This window comes from Mixophyes fleayi, unplaced genomic scaffold (assembly GCF_038048845.1).
Source record: "Mixophyes fleayi isolate aMixFle1 unplaced genomic scaffold, aMixFle1.hap1 Scaffold_50, whole genome shotgun sequence".
In the NCBI taxonomy this organism is placed as follows: domain Eukaryota; kingdom Metazoa; phylum Chordata; class Amphibia; order Anura; family Limnodynastidae; genus Mixophyes; species Mixophyes fleayi.
This window is the reverse complement of record NW_027448190.1, coordinates 32,501-40,604: the sequence shown is the minus strand read 5'-3', so window position 1 is coordinate 40,604 and position 8,104 is coordinate 32,501.

Genomic DNA, 8,104 nt, shown 5'->3' with positions numbered 1-8,104 from the left:
GGGGCAGTGACCTACGACCAACTACCAGTGCGCCCACTAATCAGCCGCTGAACGCAGTGCCTTCCTACCCCGCTGCGCCCTACAGACGCCGCAGCCCGCCACCAACTAACCGAAACACGCCTCCACTCCCCCGTAAATCCTGTCTATAAAGAAACCCATACCCTCTTCATTAAGGTGAACGCCGTCCCGTCTAAAAAGATGTGGTGCCTCTACCCCTAACCCCGGGTGGTCTATGACTATGCCTCCCATGGACCGTACTATTTTTCGGATGGCACTATTTAGCTTCCTAACCATAGCCGTCATCTTTTTTATAGGAATGGCTGTCCTCCATACTAAACGGGGAATGAGTGCTGACCAACCAATAGTGATGTCTGGCCACGCCTCATGTATTTGACGTAGGTCCTCTCTGATTTTAACGATGAGATCTAATGATTTACCCTTACCTAAATCGTTACCTCCCGCATGTACAACCAGAACGTCCGGTGGGCCTTGTTGTTTTATGAGCCTAGTCAACCACGGAATAAGGTCCTGCCAGCCTAAACCTCTTTTACCCCACCATCTAATCACCGTGCCGCAATTATCCGAGATACTTTTTGACCTGGGGTGGCCAGCGGCCCAAAAAACAAACGAATGACCGATGATCCACACCGTCTTAGTTCTAACACCATCACCTGAAATCAGAGAACCCATGTTAGCATGAAATCATTGAATTGGGCAGACAGACAGGCGTGGTATACAGGTATAAGAAGGATAAGTGCTTGTTAACAGAAAAACGTAACACGAAGGGGGGTAAGGGAAGGTAGACACAAACAGGGAGCAGACCACCCAGGCGAAGGTAAACAACACCCGGAAAAACCCCGGCTGCACACCACTAATCAGGACTTACGCCCAGGGAAACCCGGGTGAAAATCCCTTCGCGCCCCCGCGTTAAAGCGGCGAGCGGAAAAGCCCAGGGTAGCCCACCAAGTGGAGGGGAAGATGGGATGGGTAAGGGAAGTGGGATGGGATGGTTTGAAGGCTCAGACGAGAAGGAAAGTGTGAAAAGAAAAACTGCAAATCACAATAAATTGTTAAACAACACAACATTCAATCAATAACTTTGTCAATTCTCACATAAGACTGGTAAGCCGTGGACTTCCAGCGGCCCAAAGCTTTTATAGCTTCGTTAGAAGATCCAGCCAAAGCGGCAGATGTAGCTGCCCCGATCCTAAATGAGTGAGTCCCGTATAAGGTGCTGTTTAAATTAAGCGACTGTAAGGTCCGCTTTAAAATGGCCGCAAATTGATATTTAGTCAGAGGAATGCTATTACTGTGACACAGAAACAAGTTGGCCTGGGGTCTCCTGCTCATAAACTGTGACGCCAGCCTAAACGGGCAGATATGCTGAAGCTGTTGAGGAGCTAACTGCACCCACGATCCCTTCCCGCTCTGATCAGTCTTAGATCTAACTATTTTGCAGGCAAAGGTCCCTTCGCCCAGACTGACATGTTCTGCTCTCAACCCAGACTCTTGATGCCCTCTGGACCTAGCTACCAGCTCCGAAATGCGAAAAGCCCCAAAAAAGGCCATGGAAAAAGCCAAACTAAATAAAAGCTTCTCATATTCGTCCGAGGTAACCAAACCCACTCTCCGTATCAAATCCTCCAAGATGTTAAGGGTAATTGGTAAACGGGCATCGCTATGAGAAGGACGGATTCTCCCCCAACCCTTCAAGGCCTTATTAATTAAAAATTGTTTGGTAACGTCCGGGTAACCCTGCAGCTTGGCCATAAATGATATACCAGCCAGGGTAGATGCCATAGAGGTCTTAGAATCACCTTCGGAATATCTGTCCCACATAAAGGCTAGCATAGCATCTCTCTGACCTGCCTCGGATTGGTCTTTCTGCCTGCTGAACAACGACCACCGTCTCCATGACGCCTGATAGGATCTCAGGGTGGAGGGAGCTACCGCTTGTTCCGCGAGGCCTCTTATGCCGGCTTGATGATCTGCCAAACACAAGGGGGACACGGGGTACCAACACGGTCTGCGTGAGGAGCAAGGCTGCGAAACCTGTCCCAGTGGAATCGGGACAACGCATCTGCTAGGCTATTCTGCACCCCCGGAACATGCCTCGCCCTGAATGAAATGTCATTCTGCAAACAGCGCAACACTAGGTGCCGCAAGAGCAATATTGCCTGGTAGGCCGATGCACTCTGCTTGTTGATGGACTGGACCACCCCCAAATTGTCACACCAAAAAACTATGTGCCTACCCCGCAAAACGGGTGCCCATAATTCAATTGCCACCACAATCGGGAATAATTCAAGAACCAACAAGTTCCTAGTGGTCCCATCCCTGTGCCAATCATCGGGCCAGCTATCTGCACACCAGTGTCCATCCAGATAAGCCCCAAAGCCGGATGCCCCAGCAGCGTCTGTGAACAAGTTAATTTCCCCGTTTGTTACTGGAGGTGACGGCCAAATACGCTTGCCATTAAAACCCCTAAGAAAAATGAGCCATATCTGAAGATCCTCCCTAACCACCTTGGATAGTTGTATGACTGCATGTGGCCTACTCCTACCTGCTGTGGCTCTTTGGAGCTTCCTACAGAAAACCCTCCCCATGGGTATTACACGGCAGGCAAAGTTGAACCGCCCTAACAGGGACTGTATCGACCTCAGGGTACTAACGTTTGCCCCTAGCACTTCTGTGATAGCCTCATACATCTTTGTAACCTTGTCTGCTGGAAGCCTGCATATCCCTGCTAGCGTGTCAATCTCGATCCCGAGGAATGAGAGACATGTAATTGGGTCCTCCGTCTTGTCTGCTGCGATGGGAACGCCTAAAACCCTAAACAAGGCCTCCGTGGAAAAAAGCGTATCTCGACAAACCGTGGTACCAGGCGGCCCGATAACCAGGAAGTCGTCAAGATAATGCGCGATCCACCGACACCCTGTCCCGGCCTGAATGCACCAATGCAAGAAACCGCTAAATTTCTCGAACAGTGCGCATGAGATCGAACAACCCATGGGCAGGCAGCGATCGATGTAGTATTCACCACGATGCCGGAAACCCATGAATTGATACGACTCAGGGTGAAGGGGCAGCAATCTGAACGCCGATTCGATATCCACTTTGGCCAACAAGGAGCCCCTGCCGCATTCCTGGACCAGCGCTAGGGCCGATTCGAATGACTGATAACTGACAGAACTGAGATTAACGTCAATTGCGTCATTCACGGATTTACCGGCAGGATGAGACAAGTGCTGGATCAATCTAAACTTTCCTACCGCTTTTTTGGGAACTACCCCTACTGGGGACAAAATCAGATTGGGAATAGGAGGAAGTCGGAACGGGCCAATCATGCGACCCAAACCAACCTCCTTCCCTATTTTTTCGTCTAATACTTCTGGGAAAGCGAGCGCCGATTTCAGATTAACCGGAGCTGCCGAGGAAACGCTACCTTGGACCGGGAGTTTAAAGCCAAAATGAAAGCCGTCATGGAGAAGGGACCCAGTCACCTTATCATCAAACCACCCCAGCCACTTATCCAGCTCAACCAAATCAATTGGCGACGGCCCCTTGACTCGGCAGAGCTGAGCCAGAGCCTCTTCCCCGTCCCCCACTTCCACGGGACTTTGCGCATTCGTTGGCAGGGTGATGGCCGTTACATGACGTGCAAATGTGTCTTAATCTGCAGGCTGAGCCTCTTTGACAGGCCCCTGCATTGAAGTCATAACACCTTCATTTTGGGGGGAGGACATTCTGCGTCCTCCCCGGCCCTTGAAACCGCCTGACAGAGCTACCCTCTGCAGACTGACTGCTGGGCCTCATTAACTCCAGCCAGGTGTCAATGTCTTTCGATCCCAGAGGAAGTCTCTCACGCCCACTCATCCGTTTCCTGAAAAGCTCGTCATATGCCCTCCAAATTACCGGGCCGTCCTTTACGTACATCCCACTAATAAGGTGCATATACCTCCATACCTCCGCTTGTTCGCTGGGACGGGTCTCTACATATATTGTAGCGAAAATGGAGAAGGCATTAACCCATCTAGAGAAGGATCTGTATTTCTCCTCCCCCATTCCCGACCTCTCACAGGCGGCCGCCAGCGCCTTCCTATCTTCCCCGGTTAACGCGTACATATCCACGTACTTGCCCCTCCTAATTCTATCACGTACGCTAGGCCTTATGCCGTGTGTAATTTCCAGGGATTCTACCTGCCCCAATTCGCTACGAGCCGCTGGTTGGTCTGTGTCTCCTGATTGGGGTGTGTGCTTACTCCGTTTTCCTAACAATTCTGTTTCTAACAACTTAATTAATTTTCTGGGCCTGTCCCCCGAGCCGGAGGACCCACTGCTGGTAGATAAGACAGGTGATGCCAACAAGTGTGATTTATGTGTGTTAACGGAAATGGACTCACCGACAGGAGCGGTATTCCCAGCACCGACAGACGTCTCCCCGAGTGCAGTTGCCGCGACCTGTCCACCAGCCGTGTCCCGGACCGCATCCTCCCTGGACCCTGCCGACCTCATATCACGAGACTCGGACCCCGAACGATCGTTCCGACCGACCCTCGACTCCGGATTTGTAACAGTAGTCTCTGAAACGGGAAGGGGAACAGTCAGCTGAGATCTGGGCAAATAGTCCAAGCGCCGCCGCGCCGCGTTGATGTCTCTATCTACGTTACACGGGTTGAAAGCCGCTAAATGGTCAGGGCTAGGGAACGTAGAAAATTCCTCCCGCATCCGATCGCTAAACCCGGAGGTAGCCCGCCCCCCTAGGGGAAGAGGCCCTGGACTTAAATTACCGCCGCTGGAGTGGTGATAATCGACTATATTGTTATCAGTCCTGACCCCGTGACCCCTATGGGTGAACCCACCCGCCACGATCCCCGGGGAAGAGACCCTTCGTGACGTGTATGGGCGAGACGCTGGAGGTGACAGGCGTTGCCGGCGTGAAGAGGGCCATACAGGCGCCTCGGACCGGTCACTGAAATCCATTGAGGCCCTGGCAGGAAGTGTGTCCCACCCACCCGCATGGTGCTGGAATTCCCCGTGACCCGAGGTATGTCCTTGTGACCTGCTGAACTCTTGACCTCTGCCATGTTGTGACCCCCATGCTGATCCACCACTACTATGGGGCAGGAATGGGCTGGGAGGGAAATGCAATTGGTGGGGTGCTGGAGGGTTATGACCTCGTGACCTGAAGCCGTGGGCTGCCACGGGAGGGGTGATGGGACATAATCTGAACTGGGAATGGCTCCTATCCTCAACAGGGCTGGTTGAAAGGACACCTAATGTGTTAGCCTGGGGAGGGGGGGTGACGGCTACTTGCTGGGACCGTTGAGGCTGCCCGCTAAGCTCCCTGACAGAAACGCTGGCTGCCCCTGCAGCCATGTCATATAGATTGGCTGCGCTGCTGGATCCGGCCGGGCGCGATGGAGCGCGCGTTCTGCGCATGCGCGAACCGGCCGGGGGGAGAGGGGAGGGGGCGCCGCTGCGCCTAGTGGCGCGAAATGCTGGGGAGTGCCCGGGAGAGGATCCCAGGGGGGGCCGTGCATTATCGCCGCTTAGCGGCATGTCTGGAGTGAGGGCTGGGGTTTGGAGGGCAGAGGCTGAGGCTGAGGCTGTAAGATGGCGGCGGGAGGGGGTGGGAGAGGGGGACCTGAGGCGTGCCGGGCGAGGAGCATTTCTCTTGGGACGGGGCATTATGCTGGTGGCTGGAGGGAAAGAAACTAATGGCAAACGAAGGGAGGGGGTGACGGCGGGAACGGTAAATGAGGGGCTGAAGGAAGAGGGGGGGGGGGCAGGCCGAATGAGAGGCAGGTAAAGACAAGGGGAGAAGAAGAAGGCTGGTTTTAAAATAATAACGGGAGGGGGAACGTTAAAGGCAAATGGAAATTGGCAAAAGGATACAATAAAACAAAGAATAAACCACAAAATGGGACTTATCCGTTTTCCTCGCTGCTGGGTATCCCTCTGGATCTCGTGCTGCAAGTGAAGTAAAGCAGGAAGTACATCCTGCTATATTCTATCAAGGTCCCTCCCACATGGACCCCCATTGGTCGGTCCCCACCCCATGTTAAAACACACCAGGTCATCATTCAGCTTGTTACAAACCCTGTCGCCCTTTAAGTGCGTTCGTCCTAATAGCCTCACTTGTCAAAGTATTAATACTACGTTGATGTACTTTTGAAATTGGAGAGCTACTTTTTACTAAAAGTACATCTCCCTTATATAATTAAGTATAATGCAGACCTGCTCAAAAACTTAGTATAATTAAAGAAGTCTTATGCCATAAATGATGATGATGAGAGCTGCTTATGTGAATGTCTATAGTGGTTTTCTCTACCAGTGTCACTGTATTAGACAACTGTTATCAAACTTAGCAATAATGATGCATTAATCTGCCAATCAAGTGTGAAAGCTGGCTATGTGTATAGGCATAGTAAACACATATCATCATCATCCTCATTATCATTTATTTATATAGTGTCACTAATAGCGCAGCGCTGTACAGAGAACCCATTCACATCAGTCCCTACCCTATTGGAGCTTACAGTCTAAATTCCCTAATATAGACACACACTCACACACAGACAGAGAGGGAGAGACTAGGGTCAATTTTGATAGCAGCCAATTAACCTAACAGTATGTTTTTTGGAGTGTGGGAGGAAACCACAGCACCCGGAGGAAACCCACGCAAACACAGGGAGAACATACAAACTTCACACAGATAAGGCCATTGTTGATATAAGTATTGGCTCTGCTTACCATTGTCCAGTCTAGTACATAACTGTATTAATGCTGTGAAATATTATTACTTTGAATGCCTTAAATATGCAAGAGCGCATTTGGCAAAGTTTATGCTAATAAAAGATATATGCACTTTTCTTGCCTACCCATACTATTTAATAACCACCAAAAATTAAGCAATATGTAAGCACTGCTTCCAGTTGAAATCAGTCTGTCTGTCTATCTATCTATCTTTCTATCTATCTATCTTTCTATCTTTCTATCTATCTATCCGTCTGTCTATCTTTAAAACTGAAAGACATCCATTAAACATACACAATGACAGCATATTTAGTGTGTAATTGATGCTAAAACACAATTCTCACTCTCCTAATATAGCTGATTTTTGACAATGTACTGCATTTTTCATGTGAAGCATTTGATGTCATAAAGATGTAAACCTCACAAAGCAATTCTGTCACTGGTCAGTTTGCTTGACAGACATCTGACTTTAAGGTACTAGCCAATGGAAACATGGTGACATGTAAATATGAAAGCACATTAGGACAAAATATGCAATAAGATAGAGGCAAAGGGAGATGGCTGCTGGGAATGTATTTCATTTATCCCAGAAAATCTTTAAATCTAAGTATTAATACTACGTTGATGTACTTTTGAAATTGGAGAGCTACTTTTTACTAAAAGTACATCTCCCTTATATAATTAAGTATAATGCAGACCTGCTCAAAAACTTAGTATAATTAAAGAAGTCTTATGCCATAAATGATGATGATGAGAGCTGCTTATGTGAATGTCTATAGTGGTTTTCTCTACCAGTGTCACTGTATTAGACAACTGTTATTAAACTTAGCAATAATGATGCATTAATCTGCCAATCAAGTGTGAAAGCTGGCTATGTGTATAGGCATAGTAAACACATATCATCATCATCCTCATTATCATTTATTTATATAGTGTCACTAATAGCGCAGCGCTGTACAGAGAACCCATTCACATCAGTCCCTACCCTATTGGAGCTTACAGTCTAAATTCCCTAATATAGACACACACTCACACACAGACAGAGAGGGAGAGACTAGGGTCAATTTTGATAGCAGCCAATTAACCTAACAGTATGTTTTTTGGAGTGTGGGAGGAAACCACAGCACCCGGAGGAAACCCACGCAAACACAGGGAGAACATACAAACTTCACACAGATAAGGCCATTGTTGATATAAGTACTGGCTCTGCTTACCATTGTCCAGTCTAGTACATAACTGTATTAATGCTGTGAAATATTATTACTTTGAATGCCTTAAATATGCAAGAGCGCATTTGGGTAAGTTTATGCTAATAAAAGATATATGCACTTTTCTTGCCTACCCA